Here is a 22,725-nt window from a genome sequence, read left to right on the forward strand (position 1 = left end):
GTTTATTCTAATGCAAATAGATACTTCTTAGCATACAATGAAAGTCCTCATAAAGAACCTGATCCAACACATTCCATCATTCCCTCATACTCCTCCCCTGTGGTTCTCTGGTTGTCATGCATAAAGGCTCTAGTGAGTCCAGAAGTTCAGGCAGGATGCTGAGAAAGGACAAGTGAATAGGTCTGAACTATAAGGCAGGCATGCCTGCAAATCCTGTCTGACAAGGCATGACATGGTCCGTAAATATTGTCTCCTGACAGGGAAGTCATGTGTCTTGTAGCTCTAGGCTCTGGGCTCCATTGTTTGAAATTCCTAACTGTTTGAATTTCCCCAATTAAGGATCATTTTAAGGATTAAAAGACTAAGAGTCTACCGCAGAAAGCATCAGAAAGACTCTACCTAGCAGTGTTCCAAAGTAGATACTAAGACTCATAACCAAACCTTTGGCAGAGTGCAGGGAATCATATGAAAGAAGGGGAGTTTGATGTGGAAAGGATAGGAGCTCCACAAGGACCAAACATATCTGGGCACAGGGTCTTTTCTGAGATGGACACTCAACCAAAGACCATGAGAGGATAAAACCTAGAACCTCTGCTCGGATGTGACCTGTGAAAGCTCAGTAATCAATTGGCTTCCCATAGTAAGGGGAACAAGGACTATTTCTAACAGGAACTCAATGACTGGCTCTTTGACCTCCCCACCTCCCAAGGGAGGAGCAGTACTGTTAGGCCACAGAGCAGGACTTTGCAGCCAGTCCTGAAAATACCTGACAAAACGGAGTCATATGAAAGGGGAGGAGGTCCTCCCCAATCAGTGGATTTGGAAAGGGGCAGGGAGGAGATGAGGGAAGGAGGGTGGGATTGGGGAGGGAAGGAGGGATACAGCTGGGATACAGAATTAACAAAATGTAACTAATGAGAAAAATAAAATAAAAAAAAAGACTAAGACAGCTTTAGCATATCTATGAATTCTTACCCAAAATATCCTGAAGACCACTATCCTAAAGAAATAGAGGTGTGGCATGTGTAAAGAGCAGGGGAGGCAGGAAAAGGATAAGAGATGGCCAATTATGGATTTACTGCATGTCATATTAGGCCAGGTGGAGAGATAGCCTGAAGTGAGCAGAATATATCAGAACTGAGAGAGAAAAGGGAAAAACTAGTGTAAACTTCTATTTCAAATCTTGCTAAAATTGGTTTGGTATTAACAAGCATGGTGAGTCTCCTGTATTTCCATCTTTTATAATATGCTCATAAAACTCAAAACTTGATCTTGAATTAATCAGATTGAATAGTTTTCAAAATAGTGAGTAGTCTGTGTATGTTCATGAGCATGGGCTGTACACAGGCATGTGCATAAGGTCATTCTCAGGAACATCTTCAAAAACATCAACCAGCTACTTTAAAAAATAATTTTTATGTATCCTTTCAAATATATATATATATATATATATATATAATGTGTTTGATCATATCCACATTCTTATTTTCCCTTAAACACCCTGAAGACCCAACCCAATAAGTTCCCCTTTCAAGTTCATGTCCTTGAAAAAAAAAATAACAGCAATGTGTTCTATTAGTGTTACGCATGTGCACCTGTATATGGGGCCACCCAATGTAGCATGACCAACTTCCAGTGGCCACACTCCAAAGAAAACTAACTTCTTGCCTCAGCATCCATCAATATACAAATAGTTCATTAGCTAAGGGTGGTGCTTTGGGAGCACCTTACATACATGCTGGAATCTGTACTGTCATCTTCTTCCTTTTAGAATCTTTCATTGGCCTAGGCTTCTCTAATTCATCTAGGATGGATTGCCAGTGTGCCATAAGGACCCTTTCTTCCTCCTCCTTGCTGAGAGTACAATAAACTACCACTTCTAGCATTTTTATGCAGGTTCTGGGTATCAAGCTCCTTTGCTTATGCTTGCAAAGCAAACATTTTAGTGAGAGAGCCATCTTCACAAATCCTTCAAAGTAGTGTTTCAAAATGTCCATGGCATAATTTCTCACTTGAAAATGTTGTATTTTCAAACCACAAACTCCACGAACACACTTAGAGAGGAGAAAGAAATTTGAGTGAGTCTAGATAATGTTTTATAACTGTGCATATCAAAAAGTTAGAAGAAAGGATTTTAAAATGTTTTTGCCATAAAGAATTGATAATTTGAAGAGAGAGATAGCTTTAATTTGATTATGCAATCTATAGATTCATGGATACATCATGTGGATCTCATTAGCTTGTACAATTTTTATATTTCGTGCATCAATTAAAAATCAAAAAACATGATGCGCAGAAATGTCGGTGAGACCCATTATGTTGCATGCCTACCAAAGAAAAGGGGCTACAATCATGATGTAACATGAATTTAAAAAAAAGAAAAAAAGAATGATGTACAAAGAATATATACTTATAAGCTAAAAATTAACTTACAGTAAATAAAAAATATAGCTTAATACATAATAAAATGGAACATAAAGCATTTATAGAGTTGGGACTCTATATGAGGTATTTTCTCTGATAAATTAATTTTAACTAATTTTAACTAAGAAATCATAAATTTCTACAAGTGAACATGGAGGAAAAAATCAACTAAATAGCCAGGCACAGTGATATATGCCTATAATCCCAGCACTTGGGGAGGCAGAGGTAAGCAGATCTCTGAAGCCAGCCTGGTCTACAAAAGCAAGTCCAGTATAGCAATGGCTACAACAGAGAAATCCTGTCTCAAAACCCCCCAAAATAAATTAATAATAACAATAATAATAATTAAATGTCACAAATACAGATAATTTCCTCAGTTCCTGCAGGACCCGGGTTCAATTCCTAGCACCCACATGGCAGCTCACAACTGTCTCCATTTCTAAGGGATCTGACACCTTCACAATGACTCACATAAAATAAAATTAAATAAATTATAAAAAAAAAAGAAATGAAGAAACTTGATAGTTATTTATCATACACAGTTGACTGAATATGGAACCTTTAACAGACATGCTAAAATCATGATTACTTTCTGCTTTCGCTTTCGCTTTTTAAACTCAGAACTTGCCTTTTAAAACATGAAGGAAATAAGTTTTCAAAATTTTAGTTTTCGATTATTTTCTTTTAGTAAACTCTCCTATAGACATTTGTGGATACCACAATGTTTGACCCCCTTAACACCTCTTTCTGGAGGACATTAAAGATTTTAAAGTTGTATCAAAGAATATCTTCATCTAGGGAAAAAAATCTTTTAAATTCAGATGGACATTTAATAGTGTGTCCTCTAATTAAAAGAAATGTCTACATTGTGCCACTTAACAAGACTCAGTAAGGAACCTAAAACAAAACCCATAAGATGAGTTTGCTGGATGAAAGGGGCTAATCATGCACCCAAAATCTTCCTTATAAACTTCCCTATACTACACAGAGATTAAGTTCCAGTTTGACCTGGCTGTGTTTTGCTTTAATCACAGTGTATTTGATATTCACTTCCTTGAATGAACTTGTTTTCATAAAAGATTTTATCACAAGGTTAAAGAATTGCTAATTAATTATTTCATATAAGCAGAGTAATCTCTCTGGTTCTGCTTGGGGATGCCTGCAGTGGTATCCAAGGCTTGGACTTTCACCATGAAAACTTCAAGTCTGACCCCTGCAGGTAGATAAGTGAAATACACACTCCAGCCAGATCCTGGCTTGGAGTTATGAAAATAACATTAAATATAACAAAGATACCAACAACCTTGACATTTGTTGGACATCTCTTTCATTTTACAATTTGCTCTAGGACCATAGCAAACAGTTGATTAAAAATAACTTAAATGACGTTTCCCAAGTATTCTGATGTAGTCAGTCATGATATATATATATATACATATATATATATATGTATGTATATTTTTTCTTATCAAGAGAACTCACGCTGATTTGGATGAACTAGAATACTCAAATCTTGTGGATTAAATATTTGTCCCCATCTTTGCCTAATTAAATAAATTACTCTCTGACTAAATATCCTCCTCCAAACCCCCTCAGCAATGCAAGGCTCAGGTTTCCATAGCTACCTTGGATGTCTATTTACCACACAAGGGATCAAAGCCAGTAGACATCCACAGGCACATTTAGCCTTAAAACTTACATGAATTCTGTGGATAGCATGAAAATATCAATTAACAGATTTGTTTGAAGCCTATGTGGTCCATAACCAGATAAACTCAGAACATGAACAAACACTAAGGAAAAAAAACAATTAAAAATTACTTTGAAATGACCAACAAATATCTGTAAGTTGACAGTAATTCTACAATAACATTTTCTAAAAGAAAGGCAGTAGGAAAAAATTAAAATTTTCAACATGCTGATGACGTCAAACTCTTTAAAGCATTTGAAAAAACTGAGAACATCTGTTATAAGGGACCATTTCTCAGATACACATTTAAAATTCCAGTTATAGCATTCTTTTTATTAAGTGTTAGAAAACTGCCTGATCCCAATGTTGGGACAAATGAGATTAGAAATGTCTTCTATACTTTTCAAGGCTTCATTTTCAAAGGAAAGAAGCTATACTGCCTATTTAAGACACTATGTGCTGGTAATAGAACAAGAAGAAAAAGAACATTGAAGGAGAGGTCCTGTTTTCATCCCCAAAATGTCTCTTGAGAGCCTAAGCCTATACAGGTAGTCTTTCTGGATGGGTGAATTCCAGACTTGCCTCTGACTTGATGTTTTCTTTTTGCCCTCACTTTACCATTTGTTCAATGAGGATCAAGTTGCCCTTCATTCTCTCCTGGAGATGTGGTTGAGAATAAATAGATCATGTTTGTAAAGGACTTTTTAATCCTCCCAGGAAAGATTACTACAAAGACTTTCATTATTAACCCAGGTGTCCTTGTGCATTTTAATTCCAATCTAAAGAATACAAAATGGGCTGATCAAACTGAGTCACAGCCTTCTTGGATCATCAGCATCTTAATCTCACAAAAATTTGGCAGCTGTGAGACCTAGAAACTAAAAGGAAAGCCATTTCAGTAAAAAGAAAACCATTTCAGTTTCTTAGAGTATTTTTCTAAAGTTATTGGGATGCTAAAAACATGAAATATGTCTGTTAAGAAATTTTGTCTGGAGGCAAAAATCTATTTTTTTTTTCAACTTGAGAATGAAATATTTGTTCTTAGTCTGTGGTGAGACAATGAATGTGACTTGCTATCTGGGAAGGATATTTGTAGTTGTGGGAATGCCATGAGCAAACGTGTTGTTTTTGGCTGGGCTTCTATAACAGGTGGCCATGCCTTTCCTTATGCCTGGAAACGTAGCAAATTCTTTCTCAAAGACGGCTCCGAAAAGTTTTCCATTTATGATCAAAGTGCAATTACAATTACTTCCTGACAAACGCAAGTCAAGTTTAAGCTTTTTTTTTTTTTTTTTTTTTTTTTTGTCTCATTTAATATGGCCTTACTCTATAAGAATTCTGACCTACAGTGTACTTCTGCTGACAACCTGGCAAAATCCCAAACCTTCCTGAACCTTACAGACAAACAGGCAGCGTTTTAACTCTGTTGGTAATTTCTGGTTATGGAGAATTTCTAACTAGTTAGAGGTAGGGATCTGCTCTGGGTTGCCACCCCACTGTTAGGCATTTCCACAGCCCTAGGGACAGATCACTTACCAGCAAAAAGGTTGTGTTTCATTGTGGAGCTGATGACACATGGATTGGTTTGATAGTTAACCCTACAAATGAAGCTAGGGGCTGCTGGGCCTAAGATGACAAATTGGTTGGGGGATATGACTCTTCTGCATGAATGAAGCAGTAACCCTCCCCCCCACCCCCCAAGAGAAACAAGAACAAACCTGGGATTCCCCCATGCAGTAATGCTACCATCCCATGCCTGGTTTCATATGTGAACAATGATTTTCTATCCCCTTTCATCTCCTCCTCCAGTCCCACCCTCTTTTCAAGTACCCAACAGATAAAAGAAAAATATTATATACATATCCAGGGATGTGGGATTAAAAGGTATCCATTCATTAAATAACTACGGAGTTACTACATGCCTACTTATACGCTTAAAACTTCAACACTGGGCTGTTTTCCAACTTCATACAAATGCCACAGTTACACATGAGAAAAATCATCCCAAGCTCCGCACAGCCTGCCTTAGGCATCAGACAGAGGGAGTGTCACCATTCCAGATGAACTGTGTGGGCACAAAGATTCTAAAAATTGAGTTCACACATCACCAAGGACAAGACAGGTGGTTCCAAACAGCATCAAATAACTTCTTTGTTCATGCTTAGGACCTTTGTCAAAAATATTATTGTGTGTCTATTCTTTCTTATTCCTTTCCAGGATGCCTTCTTTCCCCATTTGCTCATCCTATGTGGTTGCTAGATATTCAAACAATGAGGTTGGTCTGTAAGATTGAAAAACTTTGAGACAGCCAGCCTCTTCATCAGTCTCCAGCTAGGCAGATGCAATTTCCTGAAAGCACACAGCCTTTTATGTGCTTTTCTGAAATCTGAAATTTGCCAAGCAAGATTCCAGAAGAGTAAGTTATAGAACAAGAAAGTTGAGGGTCTTTGCTCCTGACCATTCTGGTATGGCTTCTGCTTTACCTCCGGAAACTGCAGCAAAAGGACAGAAAGTTGTAAACCCCTTGGCCCAGCCACTAATGAGAACATTCACTTTCCCCTAAAGTGAGCACTTTGGGGTGGGGCATATCCAACCCAATTGGAAGAAAAAAAAGGAAAGAGGTTTTCCGGTGGCAAAACAGATGCTCACTTTCCCACCCGGAGTTACTTAGCTCTGGCAAGAGTAGCACTCCTCCTCTGTAATCTCTGTCTTTCCTAGTCACTGGAAGACTTTTCCAGTCTGGTATTCTCCTTATGAGTATCTTTCTTGGTATTGAAATACTGACGTAAGATTTTTACCACAACTGTAATAGAATTGTAAATTACAGCCTCTTTCAGGCATTTTTTTTCTTTTTTTTTTTTTCTTGGTCATGGTATGTATTTTTTAAACTTCTAATCCACACTTTCCTTTTCTTTCTCAACGGCAAAACTATAAACCTCATAAACTTCTACCTAAGTTGATACGGAATTTTATCCCCATACCCTGGAGCGACGGAAGAAGCTTCTGGCTTAGAATTTTTTACAGAGACCAACTTAAGTAACCCTCAAATCCTTTCTCCGTTCATTACTTCCAAGGCTGTGTTCTCTCCTCCAGGAAGCAACACAACTCTTAAACTGCTAGAACGTTTTTTTTTGAAAAGTCTGTAACACCCGCTCCACCCCCACCTCCGCCTCCTCTGGAAGTGCTGCTTCTTCCATCCGGACTGGTAAAGTGCTCAGAATGTGAAAGCAAAATAAGATAAGAGTCTCCGTGTAATTCTTTGTCAGGCTATGCAATTGTCTTTATTCTAACCTAAAGCATAATAGGGTAGAGGCTAAAAGCTTGAGATGAATCCAGCACAATACATTCCAGAGGCCGGCAAACTGGAATTGATTTGCATATTCAACAAACCGCTTTGAACCTTTTACAAAGACTGCCTGACATCAGCAACCACTCTTAGAAGCAAAAGCTAGCATGGGTAGTAATGTCGAAGCGGTGGGGAGACCGCAGGTGATATAGCCTTAAGAAGAAAACGTAGCTCCCTCTTTCCCCCTAATGGATCTGCTGGAACCCCGCATTTGATCATTCCTCATGCTCTTGGGAGGAACAGGTCGCAGGGATCGCAAGCTAAATCCTCTACTCCGTGACTGGCGCCAGCGCAGATACAAACACAACCCTTAAGCTTACCTGCCTCATGTTTAGAATTCCATGACCCATCCGGCAGAGAGCAAGCTGCTCGGAAGCGCACCCACAGGCTTCCGCAGGTTTCCAACAGACTCCAAAGCCGGCAGAAAAGCCCACAAAACAAAAGCAACTCGGTGGAGTCCACAGGCAGCAAAGAGCACGTTTTTCGTCCCCCTCCCTTTTTATTCTTTGATCTACTTCTATAAGCACTCTACCCAAGACAATGTCAAGTTTCTCAACCTTTCCTTTTCCAGCCTATGAAAAGTCGGGCGCAGGCTAGTGAGGACCGCCTGGCTCTTATTTCAAATCAGTTCACAGGGACGTCGTAGGAGGCGGGCTCTGGTCCCGGAGAGCCCCACCAATCAGGAGGAGGGGGTGGACCTGGGCACAGAAGAGGCTGCCTTTACCAGGATTAGGGCAGCTTTCAGGAGTCAAATGACTGGAAGCAGCTGGATGGAGCGTCTATGCTCTCAATGTAAAGGATGAGTACTATTCTTGTCTAACAGATTGCATCTGCTCAAAGCTTAACTAGCTCCCGGCCCTAAATCCTTGCACTTTAAGAGCCGCCTTAAAAGCATTAAGACATTTGAAAAGTACAGAATTATTTCAGAGAGAAAAACCTCAACCCTCAGGACCCAAAGAAATTTTTTAAGTGTATCTTACTCTAGATACATACTTTTGCAGAAACAGTGGAGAGACAGCCACACCGCTGTGAGTACCACTTTAACTGAAACAAGCAACCAAGAAATAAGGTGTTATCCACCCCGTCTTCGTGTAAATTCTATATCCAGTCTATGAAAAGTAAATGTTAATGGGACTGTGCACACAAACATTTTGAAATATAGCAAGTGAAGAAGAATCATCACTGGTGAGTCAAAGCCCAATTTCAGATTAAAATATGCCCATAAGAAAAATAAACACACGGGCGCCATGACACACTCCCAGCACTCAAGGAAGCAGAGGCAGGCAGATCTCTGAATTCGAGGCCATCCCGGTCTACAAAGCCAGTCCATGACAGCTAAGGCTACACAGAGAAACCCTGTTTCTAATAACAACATCAAAACAAAACAAAACAAAACAAAAAATACCAAAAGAACCGAAAAACTAGTCAAACAAAAGAACCCTAAACAAAGACATTTGGTTAAAAAAAACTATTTTTAAAATAAGTGTCTACCTTTCACTGTAGTTGACTTAAGCAATGATGATCCGATAAGCTCACTAACATGGACAAGAAAGGCAGAACTAGCTGGCTTCTTCGAAAGTTCAAGCCAATGGTGAGGAAGTTTTCCACAGTTTTCTTTCTGAACTCCCCATTAAAAAAAATGTAACCCATTTCAAGCCTCCATGAATATGACTTCTATGCAAACTGGCTCTTGGATTTAAAGAAAAGTGTAAACTGAGTAAAGATTACTTTTTGTAGAGCAGGTAATATATTTTTTCCCAAACAGGTGAACACATTGTGAGAATAATTCAATAAATATTTTCAGTTTTGCTGTATTAGTGAAGAAAAGCTTGGCAAATAATGATTTAGTGCTTCGGGAGTGCTGGATGTGTGGTTCAATATGTGTGAGCTTGGCTGAGTTCTCTGAGATTTTGGCAGCAGAGCATGGGCACTTGGGAGTTCATAGCTTTGTCTCAGCTCCCCACTGAGAAATTTTAGAATCCCCCTAATCATGCCAGCTGCCCTCTATCTACTTATTTGTTCTTCAGAGCCATTCACTATGGCCAAGATCCAAGCTTGCTTAGCCTCTTGACATAGTGATACCACACTACCGAGTTACTGAAAATAAATCACACACACACAAAGAGAAAGGGAGGGAGAGAGAAAGAATGTTTTAAATAAGTTTATAACTTTGCATTGCATCATAGTAATAGTCATCCTTGGTGACACACAGCCTTAAGGTCGTGGGTTAGGTTGGACACACCTGGTAGATCAAGGCTTGTTAATTTTGAAACCACCAGCCTTTTCAGACAAATAATATCCTACCATGGAGCTGCTCAGCGCATTGTCAAATATTTAGTAACATCATGGTCTTTTCCCACTAAATGCCAATATCTGATTAATAATGTCTGAAGACATTACTGAATGTCCTTTAGGGAGCAAAACCTGTGTTTGATAGAACCAAATATCAGTTAAAATGCAGGGGAATCTCTAGGGGCCATACTGTTAAAATGTGAATCCTCATGCCTCTTGTCAAAGAGAATCTGATTAAGTAGGTGTGCCAAGGACGCTGGGGATCCACAATTTATCCCACTTTCAATGGACTCTGATTCACTTTGAGAAAGCCGGCATCTAACACTGCCCCAGGTATATTTGAGCTCAGGACTTATTTTATATTGCAGGACTATATTTAAATAGAGAAAGGGAAGTGATCTGAAGAAAGCTTGATGTTTCATCACTTGGAAGTTAAGCATTAAGATATATCAACTTATTTCCATTCAATGTTTAAAACCATTTGTTTAGTATGTGCCGTCTGGATGCTGAATTTATATATGCTTTAAGTTTAATTATGGCTTACTACTTAATAATTCTATGCATTTAAGGTAGAAATATCTTGACAGCTTCTGTGCTAATTCATTAAATACAGCTGATTCTTTCTTTATTCTCTTCCTTTTAAAAATTTGTTAAACAATTTATGCTTGAAATTGGAGAGGGATTTTGTTTTGTTTTGATCTGTGTCCTGAGATAGAGATTTGCTCTGCTGTGTGAACTTGTCTCAAACATTTAGGTTCATACAATCCTACTGCTTTAGTCTCCCTAGATCTATGGCTATAGGTGCACTTCATTGTAACCATCTACAAAATCTTTTGTCCACCTATTCTTATAGAGCATTTCTGTCCACTGCCAATTAAAGCCCCTTCTCAACTTGAGCACACTCTTCCTCTGCTCTTCAAGAGCAATTCTGCAATTTCTTAGTTATCTAATTTTTACTGTGATTTCATAACAGAATTTTTGTGACTCTTAATCCTGGGGTCATGGGTTTGAGCCCCACATTAGGCCCCGAAATGTTGTTTAAAAAAAATGAAAATCTTAACTGTTCTATTTTACCAATAAGGACTCAGGAGCCAGCTTCTGAGGTGAAATCCTGCTAGCCCAGAGAGACAAAGAAAGCACCCAGCTGACCTTCCTTTTTAGCTCAGGTCTGGATGGAAAAAAAAAAAAGTTCACTAGCTCAACTGACAGCTCAGGAAGAAAAGGCCAAAAAATCCAAGGCCAAAGGTTTGCTAGCCCAAACAGCCAGGGAGCTGAGGAGCTGAGGAGCTGAAGCCAAAGCTAAAGCCACAGCTTGAGCTAAAAGCCCTTTCTTCTTCATGCTGTCTTAAATACCCCTCAACTCAAAGTCCCTCCTACTCTTCAATCCCTGCCAGCTGGTTTCTTGCTCTGCCTCTTGACCTAGGGTTTACTTTTATTAAATCCTGGGTACAGAAAACTCTTGGATTAAAGGTGTGTGCTTGGGCTGGGTGAACCACACTGTAATCACCTGTTTACAATAAAAAGTTGTTGGATTAAAGGTGTTTTATAGGAATCAACCACACCAAACAAGAAACAATGTTTTACAGTTAACAATTTTGGGATTCACAATGGAATCAAATATCTTGCAACAAATAGTTAAATAATTTAAAATTTGTTTTGCTTTTATTAATTTCACTCCCTAGATCCTGAGGGTCATTGAAGACTGTCAATCAGAACTCTTTAGAGAAACAGAGTCAGAACTATGTGGAGAATTGCTTCAGTCTTATATGACTGCAGAGACTCACAGTTCTAATATCCATAGGTCAATTGGCAGATGCTAACTATGCAGCAAGCACACCGAGGAAGGATTTATTTCTTCTTCATGGAAACTTCACCTTTGCTATTAAGGATTTCAAATGACTGGTTGGACTCACTCATATTATCAAGGATAATCTCTTTTACTTAAATTTAACTGACTAGATATTAACAACTACAAAATAGCTTCAGGTCAAGCTAAGATTAACTGAGTACCATGGCTATCCAAAGTAACAAAGAAAAAAAAAAAACATCTCAAGGCTCCTACTCAAATATACATCTCTTGTAACAAGAAACACAGAGAATGTATGGTCAATTATATTATAAATATCCATGAAATTGTTACATGTAACAAAAAATTAAACCTCCATTATTAGAATAAGCTCTTTCTTTATGCTTAATGAAAATGTTCTAATAGATTTATTATATTATTTTCAATTGCAAGGTAAGAGACACAAAAATATGAGATTAAGTGCTTTCTGACAATTCTACACCAAATCATACTATCAATCAAATGTCAAGATAGAATGTAATTATTTTCATACCAACACTGAAAATAAATTTACATCCCACTTATTCTCTTTGGAAATCAGTAAAAAATGTGTTTTAGCAAAATGAGGGAATCAAACCTAAAAAGATGAAGTCATAGAAACTGAGCAAACAGAAGAATCATCATTAAAAAAGAGAGAGTGAGAGAAGTCTAGGAGGAAGAGATAGCAGAGAGGACTCTGGAAAGCAAACAATGACACTGACAGATTACCTTTGAGGACAAACAGGTACTCACAAATGTATGTAAAGTCTGAGGCTATTAATAATTCCAAGAAAACAAAAGAATAAAAAAACCATAGTCACAGAAAACTCTTTAACTTGACAGTGAAATCAGATACATAGGAGCACAGACTATGCAATATTAATCTAGTACCCATCTTGTTGGTTTGATGTTTTTCAAGGTATTTCAAGGTCAGGCTAACCATAAATTCGCAATCTTCCTGTCTCTCAATATCTTGAGTGTTGGAATCAGACATGGACACCAAGACTTACTTTCTATTGCTCTGTCTGTAAGTATGTATGCTCATGTATGCATATACATGCAGAGGACAACTATGATGTCTTCCATCCACCTTTTTACATTTTTTGAGACAGGGTTTCTCTCTGCCCTGGAATATACCAAGTGGACTCGGCTGGTTGCCCAATAAACCCCAGGGATCCACCTTTTCTTCCTTTTACTTCTCTTTCCCGTTTCTCTTCTTCCCTCATGCTTTCTTCTCCCTTTTTCCCACTTTCCAGTCTCTCTTTCTTCAGTCCTTTTTTTTTTCCTTCCTTTTTGGTACTAGAGCCTGAACATAGGTAAGGAAAATTACTTTATTTTATCATATATAGAATATAAAGACACTGTCTAAAATTCATCAGTCAATAAATATCAGTAAAAGCATATTATGTGAAATTTAAACATACATAGCAAATGAAATATTTCCCAGCTAAAAATTATTTCCTTAGTGTAGAACGGGATAAGGCAGGAATTCTGTTTTTCATTATGAGTCTTCAATATACCTGCACATAACCATGTAATACTTTGATAAAAATTAAAATCAGTTGATAAAAAGACAAAGAGTAGTTATTAAACCACTTTCTTGTCCTTGAATTCACTTGCTTTAAACTGCTAATGTTTACCTGACCAGTGCTTTAAGCCTAATGGCCTTCTCTCAACCCCCAATATAATGCCACCACCTCATGCTTAGATGAGCTGATTGGCATTTCCTGTTTCTCTTACCACAGCTTTAGTTTGCTCAAGATTTATGATTGTTTCTTGTGTGCATCCAGAGACCCATACATTAGCTCTAATCTAAACTGTTTTAGACATTCCGTTTTTTCAGCTCTCTAGGATTAAAGATTCTTCAACTCATACGTTAGTAATTAGTCACTCTAAGCAACACCCCAGTTTATCTTACTCATAATTGGCATCATTTTCTATTTAAATCCTACATTTTTGTTGTAGGTTTAAGTATGGTTAGAAATAGCTGGTTAATTTTGTCCATATCGTAGCCATTTTACTTCTTATCTTTATTCTTTCTCACTTTCTTTATCTCTGAAGAGGAATAGCTCTTCAAACTTAATATATTGTGGTGATTTGAATAAGAATGCCCCCCACAGGTTCATATATTTAAAGGCTTAGGGAGTGTCACTATTTGAAAGCATAGGAGGTATAACCTTTTTGGACTAATTGTAGAGGAGGTGTGATCGTTTTAGAGAAAGTGTGTAACTGGTGATGGCCTTTGAAGTTTCAAAAGCCTAAGCCAGGCACAGTGTCTCTCTCACTTCCTGATGCCTATGTTCCAGATGTAGAACTCCCAGCTATTTCTCTAGTACCATGTCTGCCTACATGCTGCTATGCTCCCTGCCACGATGACAATGGAGAAGAACCTATGAAACTGTAAGCCCCAGCAAAATCCTTTTCTCTATGAGTTGCCATGGTGATGGTATCTCTTCACTGCACTAGAACACTGAGTAAGACATATGTTAATGAGCAAAGATGTTTTCTTTTAATACTATTTAGTGATTTTTAAAATTCACTTTTAGCCAAGCTTGGTGGTGCATACCTTTAGTCCCAGTACTTGGGAAGCAGAGGCAGGAGAATCTTGTGAGTATATGACCAGCCTAGTCTATATTGTGACTTCCGGGACAGCCACAGTTATATAGACCCTGTCTCAAAAAATTAACTTTTATGCATCAGATCTCTTCTTTGTGTCTGTGTTAGAAACAAGCAAAACAGGATGCTTTTTTTATAATGATGTGTACATAAGAAGGTGAACTAGATTTTACTAAAAAAAAAAAAAAGCTTTGAGCAGAATTTTTGCACTTTTTTCTTATGAAAACTGGGTGCTTATTTTTATATTGCTACTTCTGAAATGCACAGGAAGATTATTAGCATGCAGTATTGTAAAAATTGGCAAATACCATCTTCCACTTCACTCAAAGTGTCTATGCTTAGATTTAAAATGAAAGTAAAGACACAAAGTGCTTATGAATAAGGATTTACACATCTCTTTCCTTTGTTAGACACATTAGGTTCCTTGTCATTCTTGGTTAATGGCTAAGGAAATAATATTTGCCCTCATTTATTTAGAATTAGACAGCTTTTTCTCTGCTGGGAACCACTTGTGAAAATTCACACATACTGAGATAGGATTTCCTTTATTGCACCTCTGGTACAAGATAAATATACTAAGTTGTGTCATTAGAAGAAATGCAATATGTTTCACAGTGGTCCAAATACCCGAGTAACATACCAAATAAACTTCACTTTATTCTCTTTTAAGTTATTAATTTACAGAATGAAGGGCTTTTCACTTCTTATATGATTGCATAAATAATGATGCTATTTGAAATTATTTTAATATAATTAATTTAAGCAACACCATACATGAGACAAAATAATTTTCTTCATATTTGTACCATTATCTAATGTAGATAAAAATCATTTCTGGTATTTCTTTTAAACTATATTTGTGGAAAAGGGATGCTTTTGTTCTGTTCACCTTTAGAAACCAACCAATTGGCACATAAACGACCCATCTTCAACTTGAAAAAAATTGATGTTGCCCAGTTAAAGTATTTCACAATGACATGATTTAGCACATACTAACAGGTTTGGTGAAATTGAAATGTGGAGATCAACAGCAGAGAGAAGTGCTATTAATAAAATAAAAACCCTATGGGACATTTATTCTGAATTCAAATGCAAGCAAGAAATGAAAGGTATCTATCTATGTTCTATCATAGAACACTTCTGTACTATGTCCTCACAAATGCGTACAGCTGGATTCTGGGAAACTGGGAACTAGAGCCTGTGTTCTTTCTAGCAGTGGTACTGCTGCCCTAGTGAAGATACCTTCCCTTTTCACAATGAGGAATTCAATCACAGAGCATCCAAGACTGATCCCCAATCCCTCATCCCTGTGTCTTGTATTAGGGTGATATGATTTAGCACATAGATTCTGATATGTTTGTGAAATTCCCAACCTCAGTCTGCCTGCAAAAGTGGTTACACGCTGTCAAGGTGAGCCAGGAGTTTGTCACTTTACTTTGCAAACAAACTGAAGCACATAGATAATTCTTACTTTGAATGGCTCACCAAATTTGGGTTGTGAGCATCCAGTCTTGTTAGATGAGAAACAGTTCATGTGTGTATTGAAAGGGGACTAATTCTGGGAAAAGATGTCTTTCTTCTGCTAGTCAAGACAAGATGTGAATTTTAGGGGCTATGTTTTCAGACTCGTGAATGAGATTTTTTTTTTCATCATTCAGGATTTCTAAATGAATTTCCCAATAGAATACAGCTCTGTGATTCATTTCACAGTTAAGAACATAGCTTTGGAGCTTTGTCCTTACACATCATTAGTTGATTCATAAGTGGTTTAGCCACTGATTTCATTAGCAGCATATAAAGACTTGCAGTTCTGTATTAAACAATTCACATTGATCCCAGGACATCCAATGGTCTCTAGAATGGAGACTGATGCATCCCATAAGAAAACTTGGCTTGGCATGTTGGCTCATGCCTGTAACCTCAGTACTTTGGAAAGTGAGACAAGAAAATGGTCATGAGTTCCAGGCCAGCCTAATATAGAGTGAGAACTTATCTCATTAAAAAAGAGCGAGAGAGAAGAGGCAAAAAAGAAAATAAAGAGAAGGAGGAGGGAATTAGGCTTGTGATTTCAACATTTGAGGTACAGAAGCAGGAGAATCATGAGTTGTATTGTTCATCCTAGACTACATGGGGAGGCCATGTCAAAAGTGGGAAGTCAAAAAGATGTGTGGAAACTCTCCTGTCTTAAACTCATAGTAATAAAAATGCAACAACAAACCCTTTCTTATATAAAAATGAATGGTCCTTCATTTGATAAATATTATTCTCTACTACATGCTAGACATTGTTCTAGGTGCTCGTGATGTAAGTAGATATCAATAAGCTACAAACTGCTCTTATGAATGTAAGATAGAAAAATAAATCAATAAACTAAAACTGGTCTCTAGTGACAAAGATGATATGAGTGATAGAGCAAGTTATTGTGGGATGGGTAAGGTTTTAAAGAGAACTTCTCAACAGAGTCCTAAGGAAACAAGAAATAAGACTTCCAGCTCTGTCAGAGGGTAACAGGGAGAAGCAGAGTTTGCCAGCTCAGGGCGAAAAGAACAATTTAAAGAAACTGTGCTGTCTGGAAGAGAATGAATAAAGGTAGCAGCTACAAATTCTAAGGTCTCAAGAGTGCATCTGTATGTGCCTGTGTGCTTGCATGCATGCTTTTGTGTGTGGGGAGGGGAAATTGTCTGCATATCCAGTAGGGTTCTTAGATCATGGGAAGAACTGGGATGCTTGATGAGGCAAAACTGGGTGACAAAAAAGATTTAGAGCTGAGGAATAGTATCTAATTGACATTTTTGAGCTACCTGGCACTTCTAGCTGAAAGCAGCTGGTGAGGTGAGATAAAAAGATGAAGCAGGCTCTTTCCCCAAGTAGGTAGGGGACGGTAGAGAAGTCACCAGGTGTGGGTGGTATGCAACTGTCATCTTAGCACTTGGGACAGGCAAGCAGGAAGATCACAAGTTCCATACCAGTCTGGTCTAAAAAAAAAAGCACTGAGGTGGGGTGGGGCACAGAAGGGTGAATCAAGGGAGGGAACATGTGAAGGAAGGAGAGAAGGAGGGGAGGAGAGAGGAAAGAAAAAAGGGAGTGAGGGAGAGATATGCATAGCGGTGGCACTGGAGGTCAGGTGATTTCTGACTATAGTATGATTTAGTAATAGCATGGAAGAGTCTCATATAGAGAGTGAAGGCCAGCTGCCTTCCATGATTCTCTAAAGAAACAGTTGAAATGCTGAGATTGGCATTTACTGAGATGGGGCTAAAGGTAGGAAGAGACATTGACAGGAGAAACCACCATCTTGCTGGCTGGGAATCTGGAAGAATATTGTAATAATCATCTGCATAAAAATAGGGGCCAGAGATAAGCAGATAGACTGCAAAATTTTTTAACATACATGACAAGGTGGGGAGACATTAGCCACAAGTACTTGATTTAGTTCCAAAGGAAATACAGCACTATAGTTAATAGCCTTTTTTTCTGGAAAAAGCCTTAGTCCAAGTTTCAACCTTGTTACACTTCATGGCTGATGTAGATTTTCTAAGGAAATCAAAACAAAGAACACATCATTAGAAAGTTCCTTTTTAAAATACTCAAGAGAGAAAACCTACCACAAGGATGCAATTGCTAGCTGTTTCTGAAACTGTCAGTGATGACATTTAAGACTGGCAACACATTTACCAGTCTTCCAGATATGGAACAGGAAACAGTTGTTCAGATACATTCACAAAGAGCTATAGGGCCAGCAACAATGCCTGAAGTTAAGCTTCCCTTGCTTCCAAGTCCTTAAGCCCAAAGTGTTTTCTTATGGGATACTCCTGTGCCTCTTCTTTGCATTTCTCCACGTTATGATTGCATTGTCTGGCCTAGGAGCTTCCAAACATAGCTTTCATTGTATTCAGAGCATGTTTCTCGATGGGTGTTCTTTCAATTAGTCAGTGCTATATAAAAGATAACCTGACTTCTAAAAATTCTAATAAATCCAGGTTGTGACCAGTATCTATATTTCAAAATGTAAGTAAGCTAGACCACACCTAATTTTTTTTTCTTGTATTTGTTGAGCAAGTGACTTAAAATCTCTGTTCTCAGGCTGGACATTCTCCCCTTGTATGGATAAGAACAATGCATAAAAACCTTATAAGTTGTCATACGTTTCTTCAAATATTTCTTTGTCATTGCCCCACAATTTAAACTTGTCTTCCCTTTGTTAAATGGGCATAGAAGTCCCCCAAATCTAGCCATTTCTTTGAGTTTCATTATTTTTGTGTGAATTATTGTGAACATAAATATGTTAATAAAATTGTGTCTCTTTCATCCTGATATTCCATATTTAGTTGGTATGATTCCTAGGACTCCCCTTACTGATACTTAAGAGGGTAGAAAAAAGAATCCCCCCTAACACTTACCACTCAGTAAGAAGGTGAAAAGGTCAGGTTACTAAAGTACCATTTTATCTTACCTCAATTTGAGAAGTACACACAATATTCCTGTCCTGAATTTTGCTTGTAGCCCTTGTCATACGACATGGATATTTTAAAAAGCTACTTCATCAGAGATTGCCTTTCAGAAAACAGGAAGGACTTCTCTCAGTTGATCTCACAACAGAAGGACAGGGCAATATGGCATGATGTTTCCCTTCTTGTTAGATCCCCTCCCTTCATGAAATGACCATTAATGACTCATAATGAAAGCTCTTTTTAAAGATGATCGTAGGCATTATGTAGGAAGGAAAAAAGGAAGGTTAATACTTACCCTAAATACATGAAATCTAAGGTCATTCAAGTATATCATGCACCTTAGCCATACCACACACACACACACACACACACACACACACACACACACAAATATACTGTATGGTGACGTGTTTATAATTCAAGAACTTTAGAATAACCTCCAAAGGCAAGAAGATCAAGAGTTTGAGAATTTGAGCAAGATCCTCTTACAGTTTAAAAAACAGCAGAAAGAAGTGCCAGGTGTAAAAACATACTGGTAATAAAGAAGATGTGGAAACATGTTACTAGGAATGAGCACATAAGCTGTAAAGCTTCATAACAGCCCCTTTTCTTAAATCATGCTCCTAGGTTTATTTAAGTCCAAGTACTATCACCCATAGTTAATGAATATGGTTTAATCTCTAGGTGAATATCCTTTTGGATCCTATATCCTTAACAAAGGTGTTGCTATGGGTACATTTTTTTTTAACTGAAAGAGGGTGGTTGAAAGACTATGCAATTTAGTACAGTATACCCCGTCTGAGGTTCATATTAACTTAACCACCTGCCTTTAAAACTAACAATTTTATCTTTGTACAGTCCTTTGTACATTTGACACATGGTATTCACCAGCAGTTAGAAATGGTATGGGAGCTCCTTAAGGAAAAGAAAGCAAGACAAACCTCACATGACTTGCCTAACTGCAGTTCAATCAGTTCATGTTCCCCTTGCCTGGAATTCGTCTGTTCTTGGCATGTTTAATAATGAGTCATGCAATGCATTTGGAAAGCGATAAGGCAACCTCTTGTGGCCAGGGGCCATGTAGTGATTTTCTGTTCTTACCCTGTCTTTGTTCAGACAGGTCGCTAATGCATCACACAAAGCTGACCTAATGCTACTTCAGTGGGTCTATTTTTCTTCTGTAGCTCATTTTGCCTGTGATATTTAGGAAGTTGACTGTGAGGCATGCAAATTGAGAGAAAATTTTGCCACATTAAATCATGATGGCTTAATAAGGTATTACTCATGGGCAAATAGCGTCTGGTATATCTTCTGTAGGGACAAGTTGAAAAGCATAACCTGCCACAGAAAAGGGATCCATCACTTTCACTGGAATTCCACTTCTGCTAAAGTGCTTAGTGAGATATGTTCCAAGGGATACAGTGTAGCCACATTTTTCTATTTGAGACTATAAGCCACCAGGTATCCCTTTAGTCCTGCATATTGCTGATCTTAACTCTTATGGCTGCATAATGGTGCAATCTTAAAATACAAATATCAATTTCAAAGCTTTTAGTTATAGTCCTGTAGACATACCAAAAATTTTAAAATGTCTCATGGTCTCTCAAGAACTTCTTTACAACGAAAAACACGTTATTAAAAACATGGGGTTTTAACTATAAATAAAAGTTAATTAAAAAAATCTACCTTAGTTCAGGTGAATAGTTTATAGTAAACATTCATCTAAGGTATCTTATTCATTTTGTTATAGAATTTTGCAAAAAAATAAAAAAAGAAAGAAAGAATTGAAATGCTGAGACTCCCCAAGTCATATGTACAGTTTGTTGCAAGAAGAAGAAGAAGGAAGAAAAAAGAAGAAAAAGAAAAAAAAGGAAGAAAGAGAAAGAAATAAAGAAGGAAGAAAGGAAGGAAGCAACGGCAAATACATTAATTAATGTAGAATCTGCAATGGTTTCCAAACATTATGCCCTTTTCTTTCTTTTTGAACTGGGAAACAGAGTTTCAGGTAGTGGAAACTCACTATCCAGTCCAAGATAACCTTGAACTTCTGATCCTCCTACATCTACTTTTCGAAGGCTGAGATACAGGCATGAGTCAATATGCCCAGGTTTATGCAGTACTGGAGATCAAAACCAGAGCTTCATGCATGCTAGGCAAATATTGTACAAACTTAGCCACATCTCTTGCTCTGGCCTTTATTTCTTGACACAGTGACTTACTTTCTCTGACTATGGCACCTTCTACTTAGTAGCATGTGTACCAAAACCAGAAAAATAGTTGTTTTAGATGGTGTCTTTGCCACAACAACTTTTTTGTTTGTTTGTTTTTGAAGACAGAGTTTCTCTGTGTGATAGCCTTGGCTGTAGACCAATCCGGCCTAAAACTCACAGAGACCTACCTGCTTCTGCCTCTCAAGTGCTGGGATTAAAGGCATGTACCACCACACCCAGCAAACGCAGCAACTTTAATTTGGTCGTTTACAGCTTCCGAGGTTTATTCATTTATCATTGGTGGCAAAGATGGAGGAACAAAGGCAATCATGAAGCTGGAGAAGCTAATGAGAGTTCTACCTGGGAGCAGGAAGAAAGAGATACTGGGCCTTGAAATTTTAAAAATTTCAAAGTCCACCCGTAGTTACACACTTTCCCCAACAAGAGGTGGGGGAGAATTTTTTCAAATAGTGCCACTCCCTGGGACTGAACATTCTAATCTATGAGCCTGTGGAGGCCATTCTTATTCAACCCACCACAGATAGCCTTGTCCTTGTTTATCACAATCATGTTTCTGCTTGAGAAGACAGAAAGTATTTTCAGATACAGAAACTGGCTTATTTTTTCAATGAATACTTTCAATTGGTCTTTAGTTGCTCAAGATGCATATGCATTATTTTTAATCCCTTTTTACTTAACTATAGTTACTTCTTCCATTAATTTTGGGTTTGTTTTGTTAGATACAAAGAAAGACTTAAAAAGAAAAAGCAAAGATCCAATAACATAAAACAGAGAGAATTAAATGTAAGTAGCAATAAAATGCTGATAAAATATGGAAGAAAAGATGTCATGTATTGTGAAATAAAAGTTCTTTTTCTTTGTTCTTTCATTTTTAAAATAAACTCACAAGTGTTTTAATGCATTAACATGGAGAATAAATTAATATAAAAGTTAGCCAGCACCAGTAGGAAAGCACCCCCTTTTTCTACTTCAACTAATTCTCTTTTACTTAAAAGAAATTGAACAAGATTAAGAGTTTAAAAATAGAGAGGAAGGCAAAACAGTGATCTATCGTTTTATTTTTTCTTCTTTCAGCAGTTCCTTTTTAACTATAATTAATCATCCACTCTAAACAGCAGACCACCAGGGAACTCTATTGAGCAAGAAGTCAAAGCAACAGAAGGGAAATCAGTCTGTAAAAGTTTCACCAGTGGAATTTGGACTCGGAGTGAAAAGAGAATAACAGTGTCAGAGCAGCCTCTGGTGGCTGAATGTCAAAAGCTCAAGAAGTCAGAGGCCAGCTTCCTGGTGCTCTCTTGACCTCCATGCTTCAAAGTCATGAGGTTTTGCCAAAATGAAAGTTACTACTCATAAGACTTCAGGGAAGTAGCCCAGACTTACTTTAGTTGGAAGGAAAATGAATTCATCAGTCTAAAGGCCAATCACAGATGGAATGGGGATTGGATGCTGACAAATAGGGCCATTCTTGCTATGGGTTGCATTTTCCTTATACCTTCTCATCAGGGAAATGTAAATATAAAATTATCTCCAACTCTCCAAGTATGTCAAATAGATCGTCAACTAGTAATGACCAAAACCTGGGATTTTCATTTTTAAGTCCTTAGAACTTTTGAGCAATCTAAATATTTTAAACCCTTGGAAAGCTGTGTTCAGAGGTCTGTCCATTAGCAGGATTTGGGTGCACTTTTTGTTGTTGTTACAACTCTCCCAGCTGGAGAGCATCTGTTTAGGACAGAGCACTAAAAATTCCAACTGACATTATTTTCATTGGCACATTTTGTCTAAGATGTTCAGAATTTTATCACCTTATTTGTGTCAACTGTTATATTCTAAAGAGTGCTTCGATCGTC

At 37.7% G+C, this 22,725-nt stretch overlaps 1 protein-coding gene across 3 annotated transcripts in view; it reads right to left on the minus strand.

Annotated features, from left to right (window-relative positions):
* Positions 1 to 22,725, minus strand: part of Mid1 (midline 1) — a 427,052-nt gene that overhangs the window by 183,061 nt on the left and 221,266 nt on the right. For 2 of the 3 annotated variants that reach the window (XM_060374283.1, XM_060374280.1), the window contains exon 1: positions 7,781 to 8,097. The exons of the other annotated variant lie outside the window; for it this stretch is intronic. The gene's annotated coding sequence lies outside the window, so the exon portion shown is untranslated. Of the gene's footprint in view, positions 1 to 7,780; positions 8,098 to 22,725 lie in introns of those variants that run through there. 3 annotated transcript variants of the gene reach the window in all.

Source organism: Meriones unguiculatus, chromosome X, assembly GCF_030254825.1.
Source record: "Meriones unguiculatus strain TT.TT164.6M chromosome X, Bangor_MerUng_6.1, whole genome shotgun sequence".
NCBI classification, from domain to species: domain Eukaryota; kingdom Metazoa; phylum Chordata; class Mammalia; order Rodentia; family Muridae; genus Meriones; species Meriones unguiculatus.